This window comes from Dreissena polymorpha, chromosome 13 (genome assembly GCF_020536995.1).
Source record: "Dreissena polymorpha isolate Duluth1 chromosome 13, UMN_Dpol_1.0, whole genome shotgun sequence".
Taxonomy (NCBI): domain Eukaryota; kingdom Metazoa; phylum Mollusca; class Bivalvia; order Myida; family Dreissenidae; genus Dreissena; species Dreissena polymorpha.
Window position 1 is genome coordinate 52200618 of NC_068367.1, and position 20381 is coordinate 52220998.

The 20381-nt window shown below is 33.6% G+C and overlaps 1 long non-coding RNA gene across 4 annotated transcripts; it reads left to right on the forward strand.

Annotated features, from left to right (window-relative positions):
• Positions 1 to 8794: 8794 nt before the first annotated feature.
• Positions 8795 to 19256, forward strand: LOC127856459 (uncharacterized). 4 transcript variants are annotated; one of them, XR_008038041.1, is made up of 4 exons: positions 8795 to 9100; positions 15325 to 15527; positions 15825 to 15987; positions 18754 to 19255. It is a non-coding gene; the product is annotated as an uncharacterized LOC127856459 (long non-coding RNA). The 4 variants fall into 4 exon arrangements; XR_008038042.1 differs by lacking the exon at positions 15325 to 15527 and adding an exon at positions 9373 to 9575 and having other exon boundaries at positions 8796 to 9100; positions 18754 to 19256; XR_008038040.1 differs by lacking the exons at positions 15325 to 15527; positions 15825 to 15987 and adding exons at positions 9373 to 9575; positions 9874 to 10036 and having other exon boundaries at positions 8796 to 9100.
• The last annotated feature ends 1125 nt before the right edge of the window (positions 19257 to 20381 follow it).

Here is a 20381-nt window from a genome sequence, read left to right on the forward strand (position 1 = left end):
TTCACCAATATATGTAGAAATGTATCCAAGAAAATGAGTATTCTTTGATTTATAGCGTGACATAAATATGTTACGACTCTGGTTGACTTTCGATACGGGGTTGGCTTCATCATACAGGTATGTCAATACTATATCAGTGTCCGACAAATTTCTTATTTTTCAGGGAGCCCACTGGGCTACCAATAAAAATATTTGGTAGCCCATATAATTTTCCTACAAAATGATAAGATGCAGGTTTTCATCTTTATTTTATTTCTTCATTTACATATATACATAATATGTATACATACATATACATAATACAGCAAGTAGTCTGATGTACACAGTCAATATCGTTAATTAATGTTACAGTACAGGCACCGTGTACTTAAATGTAAATGTACCAAAGAAAATCATATACTACATGTAGATATTACATGTATGTGCACATGTATGTGTACTTAAATTCGGACAGCACATTAAGTTGGAAACGTAAATAAAGCGTTTAGATGATCAATACGACTGACTCGTATGGTGTTAATCAATGCAATTGCTCTTTTTAACAACAAATACCGAGTTTCAAGAAATCAAGAGTATTAAATCATTTATTTACTTGTGTCCGACTTTAAGTTCTGTCCGAATTTACGTATTGCATCCGTATGTTACGACACTAGTGTGCAGTCAGTATACAATACAATAATTGTTTCAATAATGAAGGAACTGATACAGTGTAACGGTAACGATACAGCGTGTTTACATTATATTTTATGAAGAGGAAATGTCAATGCCAAATAATTCGCGAGATACCCCGGTACTTTAGTTGAAATTCACAACGAAACTTTTAATGGAAATTAAATGATCTCAATGATGTACCCACTACAAAATATTTATTTACAAATAAATACACCCATGCCAATTTGTGTGCGCTTTTTATCTGGACCAGGGGCCTATACGTTTGTATAGGTCCCTGTCTGGACAAAGAAATTCATTTATTAAATGTAGAATTTTGTAACCTAAAATAGCTGTACACAACGTGTGCAAACCGTCGCAGGTGATTTACGCAAGTTGCAATTGAACGGTCCTGATTGGGAGCTTATTTCATCATATCTTTAAATAGAATCATATGCCGAAATTCAATTGACACTTAAGAAAATTTCAAACGTTTGTGTTTATGACTCTCATCGTCTATATTACCCTCCCATAATTTGGTTTAAAAAAAATTAAATTGGGCATATATGGGATTATTGATTAACAGTCGATCAATCCAATTATTAATTGACAATGCAAACTAATTAGCAGGTGTTAACCGCGTTGTTATTAATATTCATTTTCGGTTTCATTACCGTTTTGAAGAATCCGCTATTGTTTTGATTTATTTAATGTTCTGCATCCTTGGATATTTAACGACATAAAAAACGTAGTCGCTCTTACTCATTGTTGCGGTTAACAAAGAATTCCAAACTGCGAAATGATGTTGCATCATGTGCGCCAACTATCCAACCGGCTCTCATTATATTATTAGCAGACGACAAATGTTGATTCTGATTGAATGATTAAAATTCACTCTTACTGTTTACGACATTACCGCAAGTGATCGGTGACTGATAAGATAATTGATTGCACTTTGTTATCGGATTATAAACAAGACACGGTGTAGAAACACATGGTCAGCGTGTTTATTCTACGTATGTCTGTCAATAAAACGGGCTACCGCTCTTATAGATTTATAGTAGCCCGGCGGGCGTCAGCTGAACATTTCAGTAGCCCGATGAAAAAATGGATTTGTCGGACACTGCTATATAAATTGTACGCTGAAGTTTCTTTAGCTAATATTTTTCTTATGTTGACAGACCATTGACATTGCTGGGGTTTGTTGAGATAAATACTTATTATCATCAGGGGCAGGAAGACATTATAGACATTAAACAGCGTATCATTACGATGACAACAGTTGCACAACTGTATGCGTAAAAGGTAAATCAGTATATTAATAATTATGTTGACAACTAGCTTACGTAGCAACGTCCGAAAATATGAATAATCCGACATCTATTTCAATATTTAAAATTCAAGATATAATGACTACTGAACTGTTTTACTTTAAGGAAAAAACAGTAAAAGTATGTTTTTAATGAAAATGAAACACAACAAACAATATACTTATCATGATAACGGCTAAACGACTTATTATCCCAATATAACACTGTCATTGAATCGCACATTTCAATTTAAAATTATTCCCCTTGAAAGTAAATGCATATTGATATAACGAATTCATCAAACGTTATCAAACATGAGTAATTTGCATTGCATCGGATTCCCACAATATTATGTGGATGTAAATCGGATCCGGTTGTTGTTGATGTGTCAAGCTCATTTTGCCAGTGAGATACTTAAATTTCTTGCGTAGTAAAATCGGCTAGATTGAACTTTACCGGTACGCAGTTGTTTACCACTATCAAATCTACTGTAAAGTACACAAAGATACTTACATAATTCTGCCGTATCTGTCTTAATAAACATCCGCTGCACAAAATATAGACATTTGTATTAATGATTATAAAACACAATCATATTTTTCTGTGTTTATTGAATTAATGACACTGAGTTTCTTTGTTGCGTTACAAGATGGCGGATCTCTAGCGCTGTTTGTGAAGTGACGTCACAATGTTTATTTGAGCGCGTGCCCGTTCCCACAAAAAAAGTCTAAACACAAAATACTCGAAAACTTGATTTTTGCCAGGTATAACGCCTACGCCAACAGGTAGATCGCATTCTTGTCCATATACATGTCAAATTTCAGCAAACATGCTGGGCCAGTATTCAAGAGACCCAAATCGCGGCTATATGCACCAACTTAACGAAACTTAGCCCCCTTTATCATTCGTTCGAATGAACGTCATCAATGATGACGTCCAATACATCACTCATTCCATATGCTAGACAAAAACGTCAACACATAACTTGCTTGAAACTATGTAGTTTTATGGTTATTGTAGAAAAGATTTACAAAACAAATTGTAGGTGCTTATTTTATTTTATTCCATTTGATACACTGATTTTACTATCATAAATGTAAATATAATGCATGTATGTATAAATATACCTCAAATAAGTCTTGCTTTATCAATATTATATTTAGGTCATTCTAACGCATACGAGTTATCTAAAAGAGTTTGAAAAAAAAATGTTGAAATATTCCGCTTGCGTTTCAAAACTCAAATTATGTCAAAAGCAAGCTGTTCAATGATCAACTTTGTAAATGCAATATTGACGTTTGATAAAGGTAGATGTTTGTTACTCGCGACTGGCATCTTATGATGGTTGACCTTTGCGCCAGCTTAACAAAAATCCATAAATAAATATCAGATATATTAAACTATCATAGATTTCGCACATACTAGAATCCTTCAGTACAGAGCGCAAAAACTCTTATCCAGTACTAGACTTGCGACACCTTAAGGGTTTCGCGGGATGGAATGAGTGGGGAGATCATATACAATTTTCAGCTTTCCGGAAGCAAGGACCCTCTGGACGTGAAACATCAGCTTTCCAACACTATATGATTCCAGTTCCAAAGCACATATTGCATTAGTTCAATGGGAAGAACATAAAACGTCATATTCACAAATCTCTGAAAAACAAACAGTGCTAAAAAATATTTAAAGTAGTCATTTACTATATAATTGATTATGTCCTCTGATTGTTGCATTTTTAATTTAAATATGTGTTCCTATATGCATTTATTGTTGTATTGACTTAAAAAACTAAAATGGATGCCAATTCTTAGTTTGCTGTCTAAGTCTACCCTAAAATTATACATGTTTCTTGCATAATTGAATTATCAAAAACTGCATACTTGTAAAGGCATTGTCAGAGTTATTTGGTTAAGTTAGAGACAAAGTAAAGCAAATATATTCATTTTTCTTAAAATGAATCATCCTCTGAAGCCCCCACTGGGATTCAAACCCAGAGCTCTTTCCTCTGGGAAGGAAAGTATTCTATCTTGAAATACAAGGGCAAGTAAGAGGACAATTTGCAATTTTAAACCTATAAACATATAAACTTAATTTTTCACATGACCTTAGAAACAACACAGATATCTCTGAATCTGAAATACATTACAGTTACAATTCAGGTTTTTAGTATTGTGCATTGTACATGAATGTTTAAATATTGTATTTATCCTTGGTACACAGAACTGCCTAAAGATGCGTAAAATACCAGTATTCAAATCTGAAAATATCCCATGTGTTTGTTTCACTCTGTAAGTATCCCTATTTTATTTCAATAAAGAAGTTTTTCCTTCTCCTGAAAATTGAACTAAATGTCAGTTATGCTACTTTTTCATTCAGCAAATGACATGTGTCCGTAATGTCAATTTTGAAAATTTGGTAAAAAAAAATATTTTTACCAAAAAGGTAGACTTAATATTTTTAAACAGTTGATGTATGTCACCTTAATAAATAAAACAAAAATGGGAAAGAAATAAAATGTTTAAAAATGTCAGTTACATGACTTATAACATTAAGTAGACGATATAGCTTTGATACTTTAGGATATGAGTAGACCTTAACACAAATAGGATAAGAGTAGACCTGAACACAAAATTTACCCAAATTTTCAATTTTCTAACTATAAAAGGGGGCATTATTCTGTCAAAAAACAGAAAAAAATGGGTACGAAAAAAATGTGTGTACGAAAACAATTGGGTAAGAAAAAATTATGCCAAAAAAATATATGCTAAAATAGCTTGGGGTCTTGACCACCAAAACGGCTTGGATTTTAATTATGCTGAAATAACTCGGGGTCATGACCACCAAACTGGCTTAGAATTAAATTATGCTGAAATAGCCCAGGATCTTGACCACCAACCTGGCTTGGATTTTTATTATGCTGAAAAAGCTCGGGATCTTTACCACCAAACTGGCTTGGATTTGAATTATGCTCATAGTTCAGGTTCTTGACCACCAAACTGGCTTGCATTTTAATTATGCTGAAATAGCTCAGGATCTTGACCATCAAACTGGCTTTGATTTTAATTATGCCGAAATAGTTCAGGATCTTCACCACCAAACTGGCTTGGATTTTAAATATGCGGAAATAGCTCGAGGTCTCGGCCATGAAACTGGCTAGGATTTTAATTATGCTGAAAAAGCTCGGGTTCTTGACCACCAAACTGGCCTTGATTTTAATAATACCGAAATAGTTCAGGATCTTGACCACTAAACTGACTTGGATTTTAAATATGCTGAAACAGCTCAGGGTCTCCCCCACGAAACTGGCTAGGATTTTAATTATGCTGAAAAAGCTTGGGGTCTTGATCACCAAACTGGCATGGATTTTAATTATACCGAATTAGTTCAGGATCTTGACCACTAAACTGACTTGGATTTTTATTATGCTGAAATAGCTTGGGGTCTCCGCCACCAAACTGGCTTGGATTTTAATTATGGTTAGAAAGCTCGGGGTCTTTACCACAAAAATTGACCTCCAAACTGGCTTGGATTTTAATTATACCGAAATAGTTCAGGATCTTGACCACTAACCTGACTTGGATTTTAATTATGATGAAATAGCTCGGGGTCTCTGCCACCAAACTGGCTTGGATTTTAATTATGGTGAGAAAGCTCGGGTCTTGACCACAAAAATGGCTTGGATTTTAATTATGCTGAAATAGCTTGGGATCTTTACCACCAAAGTGGGCGGGGCCCTGGGGTGGGTAATGTGAACATGGATGGTCGAGACACTGTGTTGTCATAAGAAATCTTTAGTATTAATTTGAAGTCAATTGGTGAAAAATGGTGCGGCAGAGGCCGTCGCGTATTCCCATGCCGCATGTTTGACCCAGGGGGCGCCCCAGGGTTGGTAATGCGGCCATGCATGGTTGAGATTGACCGTAACTATTGTCTTAAGAGATTTCGAGTGCTTGACAGGTTAATGTAAGCCATCATGGAGAGTCAGACGGGTGGTTTATGTGGGTTGGTGGTAATTTAAAAGATGAAGTTTCAAAAATAATTATAAAAATAAAATTTTGGGGGGGGGGGATTCTGGGGTGGGGCATGGGGGATAGTTTGGGTGCAGTGCATTGTGGTATGTCTGGTTAGTGTTGTTTTGTCAAAGTATGAATCAAATGTGATCATAAATAAAGAAGTTATGGCAATTTAAGCAAAATGTTCAATTATCTAAGTATAAAAGGGACAATAATTCTGTCAAATGCTTGATACAGTTTTTTGCTCTTGTTTATAGATTGGGATCATGTTGGTAAAGAAGTATGCAAAATATGAAAGCAATATGGCAAAGGACATAGAAAATATTTGAGGTGGTATGCAAACTTTAACATAGATTTATCAATAATATGCATATTCTTAGTATAAAAGGTTAATAATTCTGTCAAAATGCTTGATACAGTTGTCTGCTCTTGTTTATAGATTGGGATCATGTTGGTAATGAAGTATGCAAAATATGAAAACAATAAGTCAAAGCAATATGGCAAAGGACATAGAAAATATTTGAGGTGGTATGCAAACTTTAACATAGATTCATCAATAATATGCATATTCTAAGTATAAAAGGGGCAATAATTCTGTCAAAATGCTTGATACAGTTGTCTGCTCTTGTTTATAGATAAGGGTCATGTTGGTAAAGAAGTACATGTATGCAAAGTATAAAAGTAATTTGTTAAAGGACAAAGAAAATATATGGGGTAGTACACAAACTTTAACATGTGCACGCTAACGGTAACGCCGACGTGATCAGGATAGCTCCATTATATATATTTCATATATATTAGTCAAGCTAAAAATGAGTGAAAATCTCTGACCCGTCTCCACCCCATCCCCTTTAACTTTTGACCCAGGGGTCAGATCAAAATTCCAAATAGTGCAGGGTCGCACATAATGCTCATAGCTACCATGTGTTTAAGTTGCAAGGTTCTAGTGCTTATGGTGTAGGAGATAGTGGCTAGGACAGACGGACAGACTGATGGTGGAGATAACCACAATGAACCTGTTAACAGCCAACTAACGCTGCCAACAAAGCACAAGCTTTACGTGTCAGGATGCGGCACTATCTATACAAACTGCATAAGGAATTACAAGACGCTTAGGGTTTGAGGGACACCAAACCTGATTATGTGTCTTCCACACCTTAAGCATCTTAATAACCCTTTGCATGCTGGGAAATTTGTCGTCTGCTAAAATGTCGTCTGCTGAATTTCTAAAATAAGCATTTTCTTCAAAAAAAATTCAAAGAATACTATCAGAATAGCAAACAGTTTGGATCCTGATGAGACGCCACGTTCTGTGGCGTCTCATCTGGATCCAAACTGTTTTCAAAGGCCTTTAAAATTCGGTTCACGCACTGAAAGGGTTAAATATACTTATTTGCTTGTGTACATGTACCTGATAATAAATTATTATTATTACCTCCCTTGCAAAAAGTTAACCCACTTTCATACCAAAACACACTTAAACCAACATAAAACTGTGTTTTTTCTAAGTTTTTCTGAGCGGAAGTTGGTTTTTGCTAATAAAAGCGAGTTTTATGTGAGCTAAACTGTGCTTAGCTGAGTTTAAAGTTGGTTTTTTAAAGTAGATGTGTGTTAAAGCGAGTTTTTTGCTGTAAGAAGTTGGTTTTTTATGTGTCAAAAGTGAGTCTTTTTATTTATGAGTTGGTTTATGTGTGTTTAAGTGTGTCTTTTTGTTTCATAAGCGAGTCTTTTACAACAAAAGTGGGTCTTTTTATAAACAGAAGTGGGTTAAAGCGAGTTTAAGTTGGTCTTTTTATAAATAATTTGAAAGCCGCAACAAGGCTAAAAGACTCACTTTAACACACTTATCAATAAGTTGGTCTTTTGTTTATTAACATAACTCAACAATAAAACAATAATTCTTCAACTAGGTCTTTGTTTCATGTTTATAGCCATATATTATCAAGGTGAATTGTAAAGGGGCTTTTTTACAGCTTGTTTGCCATTGCACCTTTTGTACATTTATGGGCTCCCCATAATTTTAAGGAAACATTGGATAAAAATTGCTCTTTCAGAACATCACAGGTTCACAGATACTATAAAAATGTTAAAATGTTCAAACTTAGTTTTATACCTGAATATGAAATTGTTTGTCTTTCACTTTGAATCAATACATAAATATTAAATATATTATAAGAACAATCACACATCTATAAAAATGTGAATACTTCCATTTAATTCATGTTCTTTGGAGAATTCAATAGACTTACAGTGTGTTTTTTTATTCATTTTTTGAGGGGGAGAGTGACACTGTTTCTATAATAAATAAAACTAGTTTCAGTGTGAAAGTGTTGATTAATATATGGAAACTTATGTGGGCTTGCCAGCATCAATTATATCTCCTCAACATAAAAACAATAACTATTTTAACTTTCTTATACTGATATTTAACCCCAATACAATTAATGCCTACCACATTGACCTTTAACATACAATTTAAAAGGCAATAAAAATAAATAATATTTATACTATTAATATTATTTGCTAACACCATTCAGCATGTTTTTTTTTAAATATTCACAATTAAATATAATATGCTAAGGGTGTTGTGTATTATTCAATAAATACATATATGTTGGTGTTGAAATCAGTAGATATTTCTCAGATTTAGTAATTGGCTGACACACATAAGAGATTGGCTGACACACATAAGAGATTAGCCCTCCCCCCCCCCCCAATTAAATCATAAACATTAATTCTTATCACAGTATCAGTGCTCCATCTATAGGCCTAACAAAGGGGTGTTGATAGACTTTTGATTGGCTGAGCCACCATCTATTTGAAAACAAGCAACTTTGATTGGCTGGAGACAGGAAGTTATGTTTTGAAAACAAAGGGGGTTTTCATCAACTGACTTTGAGCTTTAAGGTATAATTGAGTAACATTAAGACTTATAATTCTAGTTTAAAATGTCTTGAATAACTTTCAGCATGAAGTATTGTGTGGTGAAAACAATGTGTATGTACTACAATGTGTAAATCAACAATAAGTTTGTTGCAAAGGAGATTCAAAGTGGATGGTTAAAGTGATATGGTCTCATAATTCATCAACTGCCTGTTATCTTGGAATACTGAAGAACAGTTGTTTTAGGTTTGTATTTTCATTTTTACATCACTTTTTTATTTAGTTTTATATTGAATTAATTATGATCATTATCATATTTATGTATTGTCACTGGGAAATGTAAATGGATAAGTATAAATGTAATGCAATTATAAGGAAAAACAACACCATTTGAATAATTATGGCTGTATTTTATGATTATTGTCATCTTAAATGTTATTTATACCTATTTCTGGTCATTAATGAACAGATTTCTTTCCCACATATTCAATGAAAACTTTTATATTTTAAATTTGAAGGTTAAACTCCCAAGGTGAAATTTACATTGATTGGAAGATTCTTTGGATAGAATATTCCTGCCAAAAGACAGCAGAAGGGGGACTAACTGATGTATGGATTTTGACACCAGATTTTACCCTGCACGAGCAGCCCAACTTGAGTAGATCAGGAGTGGGAAAACCGAGCCCTGTCCTTGACCAAGGAAAGTTGGATTTGTTGAGAGGTAAAACTATACAGGTTTTAGCATTTGAAAGGCGTCACACTTCCGACCAGTCCACACAGCCAAATGAGACCACATATCTTGGTGCATTTTCAAACAGTATTTTCTACCACACGTAATTTCTTTTAATTATTTATGACAAGCGTTAAGTCACATGTGATCACAGGATTTAAATTGCAAAAATAAACAAACAAAAACAACAAGCAAACAAACTTGTTTTTATTTAAATTAATAATATTTATAGTAACAAGATATACCATAACAGCAATATTTATCACTTACATTATAAAATATCTTTCAGGACCTGATCTCAAATGAGATCATGCACAAGACGCACCTCGCAAAGGCCATGACAGTATAGTTTTCAGACCTGATCAGCTGGTGACTGCTCTATGAAGTGCTGTTCAACCTCCCCTAAGGGGGAGATTCGAGAGGGTCTCCTGATTGCTGATAACTACGCCATGGTTAGTATGATTCTTTTTTATAGGGAAAAAGGGGATTTAAATATATAGGTGTTCTACTGCCTCCATATTCATTTTGAAACAAACATAATGCAATTGATTCAAATTTGACTCCAGCACATAATCTGTCTTGCGTTAATTTAATACTACTGCTAAAATTTAAGAGTTACTAAAAATTGTGTTTGTGTATAAAAGTTTTGAGAATTTAACACATAGGCAGACAAAAATAACCTCAGTATAAAGTTAACGATCAAGCTCTAATTTTGAACGATATAAAAAATTCAAGCAACAGTAATTTGCCTCCTTGTTTCAAAAACCTCTTTTGAAATCCTTCTAATGTAGATGATGTTAAAATGGGATATCTGAACTGATGATATTGATGTAAAAGTTTATTCCACCAAAATCAAGTCATTCAGATCAGACTTGATTTGGGTGGAATAAACTTCTACATGTTTTTTTAATACTGTAATGTACAGTAAAATGGTAATGTAACGACTCGCCCCCTTAACGACTCGCCCCATAACGACTCGCCCCACTTTTTATAACGACTCGCCCCACATGTATAACGTCTCGCCCCACATATATAACGACTCGCCCTATCAAAATAAAATGTTATATTATATATGGTAATATAAATGAAATCAATTCATAATATGAATTTAAGGTTCGGCATTGTTTGATAACCATTGTTCAGCAGTTTTTTGCCTTATACCTGACCTTATATACGTCTATTGCAGGCATATTCTGAAAAGTAATAATTTTTATTTTATGATGTTTTTTTACATCTTTGTTCAGTGACAATATTATCATAAAGCAAGACTATTGGATATCGGCACATTTGTCTTATGTCATACTTTCCTTTATATTTATAAAAAGAAGCAAAGGCTAAGATCATATCGACAATTAAAGATTCCCAGGTTAAATTACTCAAGAATTTAGGGATTATCGTTATACAGGAGACCGATGAATTAACAACATAATTGACAGGTACATTACCGCGGGCGGGTGATGACAATCAACAATACACGTGTCATAATCGCGAAAGCGTGAATACCTTGCTTCGTGGTAAAGATATTTTCATATATACGGGTATTGAAAGGTAAGAAAAATGAAAAAAAGTCTTTGCAGAAATTTATTTTTGGCAGAAATTTTACGGACACAATTCATCTGTAAGATAATTTTTTATTTATAATTTTAAAATTACCATTATAATCTTAAATCTACCTATTTATTACCGTGTTGATCTGAATATACAACACGCGTTTTAAAAATATTTTTTCATATTATAAAAATGCGTATCAGTCCTTTTGTGTTTTTCACACAAACTTTACTTTAAAATGCTAATCAAATGGCGTGGAAAGTTTTCAATGGATTCAAATAAACATTAAATGCTAATTAAATGGCGGTTCTTTTAATTTGTAGGTGTGAACAATTATCGCGCAAAATTTGCAATGGATTAAAATAAACAAGAAACCATTTGTGATAAATCAATTAATTCCACGATTTGTTTAATTACTTAAATGGTTATAGCTTTTATTGAGTAATACGTGCCACTGCGGAGTTAAGTATTTAAAGATGTATACATGATTATAGTTTACCATTAGTCCTCCGCGAGGGACGTTAAACGGGGGTGCAGTGTATCGGTGCTGTACACCGGGCACTTAAAAGAACCAGGGGGCGCCTCTGGAATCGGGGCGCTCTCTGTATCCCACTCGAACACCCACTAACACCTCTTGGGGCGGAGAGCACAAAAACCACACACAAACTATAAGGAATTAACATTAATGCCAATAAGGATAATGCTAATCTAGAGATAATAGGAATACTGCAACAACCATTTCGATAAAAGGCAAACCACTATATAATCCATTTAAAAAAAAAGCATCTAGTCACATTAAGGTCTCATTGGCCATCGTGCTATGATGTATAATATGACCTTATTTTCTCCCCTGAAGGGTCACAGGGGCAGGTCGATACATCTGTAGTCGAGAAGACGCTGGACGACCTGTAAATAAATCTCAAATACACACACACACATATAGTTTACCATTATTTTAAATTGATAATTCGATTAACACCATGCCTGCGCCTCCCTGTTTGTTTTGTCTACGACGGGTGTACCAAAACTCTAGAGCGGTGACATGTGACAACTGTTCACGGTGGCATCACATAAAATGTGGTAAAAACTAGTAAGTAATTCTAAAACGTACAATCGAAGATAAATTATTTTTTTGCGTTGTAGTATTTTCGTGTGTCAACTTTGCACTCTGAATTTGCAGCGCAACATTGTTTACTGATATATATATATAAAAGTGTATAAAACTGTTTTTCTCTTGTTATCTATGCTTATATTATAGTCTATGTATATCAGAGATTGAATAAACTTTGTACTCTGTATTTGCAGCGCAGCATTGTTTACCTATATACAATATATATATATATATATATATATATATATATATATATATATATATATATATATATATATATATATATATATATATATATATATATATATATGAACAAACTTTGAAACAAATACGTTATACAGTTTATAATATATAAGTTTATAATTTATAAAAATCCTACCATATAAGTAATGATGGGGCGAGTCGTTTTCTATGTGGGGCGAGTCGTTATACATGTGGGGCGAGTCGTTATAGAAGTGGGGCGAGTCGTTATAAAAAGTGGGGCGAGTCGTTATAGGGCGAGTCGTTAAGGGGGCGAGTCGTTAATAAACCCAGTAAAATCCTGCATTGATTGTTCATATACATTTCAGTTGTCATCTCCAAAAAGTTTGCCCTGCCCATATCAACAGTGGAAGAGAACATGAGATGGGCCTTGAGGAGGCTTCGTGTCATGTACTGCGGGGAGAATATATAAACTGTTTAGTGCTGAGCAATATGTTCCTTTATTCATAGGTGTAAATATGTGTAAAGGGCTATTCCAGGAAAAGATAGGATGAAGGATTCCTTAATGTTGTCATTTTATAAATCCGGTACCACCAACACAGTTAAAAACAATTATTATTAATTTTATCCTCTGTATCACCCCTCACTAACTGAAACTGTATATATTCATGGTTCATACCCTTCCTCCCATTTTTACCTGTGGTAGCCCAAAGAGGAGAATGTTATTTATTTTAATTTATTATGTTAAATGTGCTCGCATATTGTGATAATGTATCTTGGGTAGATGTTTTCCTGGTTTTGTTAAAAATGCACTGTAAAAATGTTCACATTATTTGTTTTTTTTAATATAAACATTGTTTTTTTGCAAATTGTGTGTGTCTTTTATTTATAATCACATGGGGCTTGTAATGATCTGTTGTGATTTTATCTCAAATAACCTTTTACCATTTAAAGGTGTAAATATTTTTTTTACAAAGGTTACAGGTCAAACAAGCAAAATTTTATGATCCCTTAAGCGAACAAAAGACTCACAAAAACCAACTTAAACACACTATTGTAGACAGAAGTGTGTTTAAAATGGTTTTTTGTGAGTTTTGGTATGTTGGTTTTTTGTGAGTTTTGGTATGTTGTTTTTTTGTGGGTTTTGGTATGTTGGTTTTTGTGAGTTTTGGTATGTTGGTTTTTGTGAGTTTCATAAGCGAGTCTTTTACAACAAAAGTGGGTCTTTTTTATAAACAGAAGTGGGTTTAAAGCGAGTTTAAGTTGGTCTTTTTATAAATAATTTGAAAGCCGCAACAAGGCTAAAAGACTCACTTTAACACACTTATCAATAAGTTGGTCTTTTGTTTATTAACATACTCAACAATAAAACAATAATTCTTCAACTAGGTCTTTGTTTCATGTTTATAGCCATATATTATCAAGGTGAATTGTAAAGGGGCTTTTTTACAGCTTGTTTGCCATTGCACCTTTTGTACATTTATGGGCTCCCCATAATTTTAAGGAAACATTGGATAAAAATTGCTCTTTCAGAACATCACAGGTTCACAGATACTATAAAAATGTTAAAATGTTCAAACTTAGTTTTATACCTGAATATGAAATTGTTTGTCTTTCACTTTGAATCAATACATAAATATTAAATATATTATAAGAACAATCACACATCTATAAAAATGTGAATACTTCCATTTAATTCATGTTCTTTGGAGAATTCAATAGACTTACAGTGTGTTTTTTTTATTCATTTTTTGAGGGGGAGAGTGACACTGTTTCTATAATAAATAAAACTAGTTTCAGTGTGAAAGTGTTGATTAATATATGGAAACTTATGTGGGCTTGCCAGCATCAATTATATCTCCTCAACATAAAAACAATAACTATTTTAACTTTCTTATACTGATATTTAACCCCAATACAATTAATGCCTACCACATTGACCTTTAACATACAATTTAAAGGCAATAAAATAAATAATATTTATACTATTAATATTATTTGCTAACACCATTCAGCATGTTTTTTTTTAAATATTCACAATTAAATATAATATGCTAAGGGTGTTGTTGTATTATTCAATAAATACATATATGTTGGTGTTGAAATCAGTAGATATTTCTCAGATTTAGTAATTGGCTGACACACATAAGAGATTGGCTGACACACATAAGAGATTAGCCCTCCCCCCCCCCCCCCAATTAAATCATAAACATTAATTCTTATCACAGTATCAGTGCTCCATCTATAGGCCTAACAAAGGGGTGTTGATAGACTTTTGATTGGCTGAGCCACCATCTATTTGAAAACAAGCAACTTTGATTGGCTGGAGACAGGAAGTTATGTTTTGAAAACAAAGGGGGTTTTCATCAACTGACTTTGAGCTTTAAGGTATAATTGAGTAACATTAAGACTTATAATTCTAGTTTAAAATGTCTTGAATAACTTTCAGCATGAAGTATTGTGTGGTGAAAACAATGTGTATGTACTACAATGTGTAAATCAACAATAAGTTTGTTGCAAAGGAGATTCAAAGTGGATGGTTAAAGTGATATGGTCTCATAATTCATCAACTGCCTGTTATCTGGAATACTGAAGAACAGTTGTTTTAGGTTTGTATTTTCATTTTTACATCACTTTTTTATTTAGTTTTATATTGAATTAATTATGATCATTATCATATTTATGTATGTCACTGGGAAATGTAAATGGATAAGTATAAATGTAATGCAATTATAAGGAAAAACAACACCATTTGAATAATTATGGCTGTATTTTATGATTATTGTCATCTTAAATGTTATTTATACCTATTTCTGGTCATTAATGAACAGATTTCTTTCCCACATATTCAATGAAAACTTTTATATTTTAAATTTGAAGGTTAAACTCCCAAGGTGAAATTTACATTGATTGGAAGATTCTTTGGATAGAATATTCCTGCCAAAAGACAGCAGAAGGGGGACTAACTGATGTATGGATTTTGACACCAGATTTTACCCTGCACGAGCAGCCCAACTTGAGTAGATCAGGAGTGGGAAAACCGAGCCCTGTCCTTGACCAAGGAAAGTTGGATTTGTTGAGAGGTAAAACTATACAGGTTTTAGCATTTGAAAGGCGTCACACTTCCGACCAGTCCACACAGCCAAATGAGACCACATATCTTGGTGCATTTTCAAACAGTATTTTCTACCACACGTAATTTCTTTTAATTATTTATGACAAGCGTTAAGTCACATGTGATCACAGGATTTAAATTGCAAAAATAAACAAACAAAAACAACAAGCAAACAAACTTGTTTTTATTTAAATTAATAATATTTATAGTAACAAGATATACCATAACAGCAATATTTATCACTTACATATAAAATATCTTTCAGGACCTGATCTCAAATGAGATCATGCACAAGACGCACCTCGCAAAGGCCATGACAGTATAGTTTTCAGACCTGATCAGCTGGTGACTGCTCTATGAAGTGCTGTTCAACCTCCCCTAAGGGGGAGATTCGAGAGGGTCTCCTGATTGCTGATAACTACGCCATGGTTAGTATGATTCTTTTTTATAGGGAAAAAGGGGATTTAAATATATAGGTGTTCTACTGCCTCCATATTCATTTTGAAACAAACATAATGCAATTGATTCAAATTTGACTCCAGCACATAATCTGTCTTGCGTTAATTTAATACTACTGCTAAAATTTAAGAGTTACTAAAAATTGTGTTTGTGTATAAAAGTTTTGAGAATTTAACACATAGGCAGACAAAAATAACCTCAGTATAAAGTTAACGATCAAGCTCTAATTTTGAACGATATAAAAAATTCAAGCAACAGTAATTTGCCTCCTTGTTTCAAAAACCTCTTTTGAATCCTTCTAATGTAGATGATGTTAAAATGGGATATCTGAACTGATGATATTGATGTAAAAGTTTATTCCACCAAAATCAAGTCATTCAGATCAGACTTGATTTGGGTGGAATAAACTTCTACATGTTTTTTAATACTGTAATGTACAGTAAAATGGTAATGTAACGACTCGCCCCCTTAACGACTCGCCCCATAACGACTCGCCCCACTTTTTATAACGACTCGCCCCACATGTATAACGTCTCGCCCCACATATATAACGACTCGCCCTATCAAAATAAAATGTTATATTATATATGGTAATATAAATGAAATCAATTCATAATATGAATTTAAGGTTCGGCATTGTTTGATAACCATTGTTCAGCAGTTTTTTGCCTTATACCTGACCTTATATACGTCTATTGCAGGCATATTCTGAAAAGTAATAATTTTTATTTTATGATGTTTTTTTACATCTTTGTTCAGTGACAATATTATCATAAAGCAAGACTATTGGATATCGGCACATTTGTCTTATGTCATACTTTCCTTTATATTTATAAAAGAAGCAAAGGCTAAGATCATATCGACAATTAAAGATTCCCAGGTTAAATTACTCAAGAATTTAGGGATTATCGTTATACAGGAGACCGATGAATTAACAACATAATTGACAGGTACATTACCGCGGGCGGGTGATGACAATCAACAATACACGTGTCATAATCGCGAAAGCGTGAATACCTTGCTTCGTGGTAAAGATATTTTCATATATACGGGTATTGAAAGGTAAGAAAAATGAAAAAAAGTCTTTGCAGAAATTTATTTTTGGCAGAAATTTTACGGACACAATTCATCTGTAAGATAATTTTTTATTTATAATTTTAAAATTACCATTATAATCTTAATCTACCTATTTATTACCGTGTTGATCTGAATATACAACACGCGTTTTAAAAATATTTTTTCATATTATAAAAATGCGTATCAGTCCTTTTGTGTTTTTCACACAAACTTTACTTTAAAATGCTAATCAAATGGCGTGGAAAGTTTTCAATGGATTCAAATAAACATTAAATGCTAATTAAATGGCGGTTCTTTTAATTTGTAGGTGTGAACAATTATCGCGCAAAATTTGCAATGGATTAAATAAACAAGAAACCATTTGTGATAAATCAATTAATTCCACGATTTGTTTAATTACTTAAATGGTTATAGCTTTTATTGAGTAATACGTGCCACTGCGGAGTTAAGTATTTAAAGATGTATACATGATTATAGTTTACCATTAGTCCTCCGCGAGGGACGTTAAACGGGGGTGCAGTGTATCGGTGCTGTACACCGGGCACTTAAAAGAACCAGGGGGCGCCTCTGGAATCGGGGCGCTCTCTGTATCCCACTCGAACACCCACTAACACCTCTTGGGGCGGAGAGCACAAAAACCACACACAAACTATAAGGAATTAACATTAATGCCAATAAGGATAATGCTAATCTAGAGATAATAGGAATACTGCAACAACCATTTCGATAAAAGGCAAACCACTATATAATCCATTTAAAAAAAAAGCATCTAGTCACATTAAGGTCTCATTGGCCATCGTGCTATGATGTATAATATGACCTTATTTTCTCCCCTGAAGGGTCACAGGGGCAGGTCGATACATCTGTAGTCGAGAAGACGCTGGACGACCTGTAAATAAATCTCAAATGCACACACACACATATAGTTTACCATTATTTTAAATTGATAATTCGATTAACACCATGCCTGCGCCTCCCTGTTTGTTTTGTCTACGACGGGTGTACCAAAACTCTAGAGCGGTGACATGTGACAACTGTTCACGGTGGCATCACATAAAATGTGGTAAAAACTAGTAAGTAATTCTAAAACGTACAATCGAAGATAAATTATTTTTTTGCGTTGTAGTATTTTCGTGTGTCAACTTTGCACTCTGAATTTGCAGCGCAACATTGTTTACTGATATATATATATAAAAGTGTATAAAACTGTTTTTCTCTTGTTATCTATGCTTATATTATAGTCTATGTATATCAGAGATTGAATAAACTTTGTACTCTGTATTTGCAGCGCAGCATTGTTTACCTATATACAATATATATATATATATATATATATATATATATATATATATATATATATATATATATATATATATATATATATATATATATATATATGAACAAACTTTGAAACAAATACGTTATACAGTTTATAAATATATAAGTTTATAATTTATAAAAATCCTACCATATAAGTAATGATGGGGCGAGTCGTTTTCTATGTGGGGCGAGTCGTTATACATGTGGGGCGAGTCGTTATAGAAGTGGGGCGAGTCGTTATAAAAAGTGGGGCGAGTCGTTATAGGGCGAGTCGTTAAGGGGGCGAGTCGTTAATAAACCCAGTAAAATCCTGCATTGATTGTTCATATACATTTCAGTTGTCATCTCCAAAAAGTTTGCCCTGCCCATATCAACAGTGGAAGAGAACATGAGATGGGCCTTGAGGAGGCTTCGTGTCATGTACTGCGGGGAGAATATATAAACTGTTTAGTGCTGAGCAATATGTTCCTTTATTCATAGGTGTAAATATGTGTAAAGGGCTATTCCAGGAAAAGATAGGATGAAGGATTCCTTAATGTTGTCATTTTATAAATCCGGTACCACCAACACAGTTAAAAACAATTATTATTAATTTTATCCTCTGTATCACCCCTCACTAACTGAAACTGTATATATTCATGGTTCATACCCTTCCTCCCATTTTTACCTGTGGTAGCCCAAAGAGGAGAATGTTATTTATTTTAATTTATTATGTTAAATGTGCTCGCATATTGTGATAATGTATCTTGGGTAGATGTTTTCCTGGTTTTGTTAAAAATGCACTGTAAAAATGTTCACATTATTTGTTTTTTTTAATATAAACATTGTTTTTTGCAAATTGTGTGTGTCTTTTATTTATAATCACATGGGGCTTGTAATGATCTGTTGTGATTTTATCTCAAATAACCTTTTTACCATTTAAAGGTGTAAATATTTTTTTTTACAAAGGTTACAGGTCAAACAAGCAAAATTTTATGATCCCTTAAGCGAACAAAAGACTCACAAAAACCAACTTAAACACACTATTGTAGACAGAAGTGTGTTTAAAATGGTTTTTTGTGAGTTTTGGTATGTTGGTTTTTTGTGAGTTTTGGTATGTTGTTTTTTTTGTGGGTTTTGGTATGTTGGTTTTTTGTGAGTTTTGGTATGTTGGTTTTTGTGAGTTTTTTCTGTGTTTAACTCAGTTTTAACCAAGTTGGTAAAAAAACCCACTTTAAACACAGAAAAAACCAACATACCCAGGGCTTTCCTTTGACCCGAGCTCCCGGGTTTTGACGCTTGACAATTACAGAAGACCCCTTTTTGACTCTTGAGAAAATTACGTCATGCGTCACATTTGACCCGGGGGAATATACCGACTTGCGTCAAAGAGATCAAAAGTTGTTAAGACTAAGCGATAATTGGCTCGGGGCGGAGTATCTCATTTAGTACACGCTAATCGTTAACGCCCGTTTCCAATCATCGAAGCACAAGTCCACCCAGTAGGCGGAGTTTGGTTAATTAAGAAATCTAGTATTGACCAATTAAAACACTGCTGGTTCGATGACGCGTGTATTAACTTTCCATTATTTATCATAGCGTTTGTTATCAGCTGTTTGCGGAAAAGACGTGTATTAAACCCACCTAGTTGCAATAATCCAACTCCCAGCTATTGACCCTCTGAGCTGTACGTATGTACTCATAAAAGCTCAGAGCATTTAAGAAGAACTATAAACCCACCAAAACAGAATGGACTCATCCGCGTCAGTTTTAATAATATTCAATATAAAATAATAACATCCATATCCACATAACACCGTAAAGCATATTTTGAGATATTTCCAGAGTATGGCAGAATGTATTTCCAAAGCTGAATGCACCCATCACTGTTTCGCTTCATGATTGCTCAGTTCAAAGACGCGCGAAAGTTATGCTGGCATATGTACTGTCTACAACGTCAAATTACACGCTTTGCATCAAAGTTGCT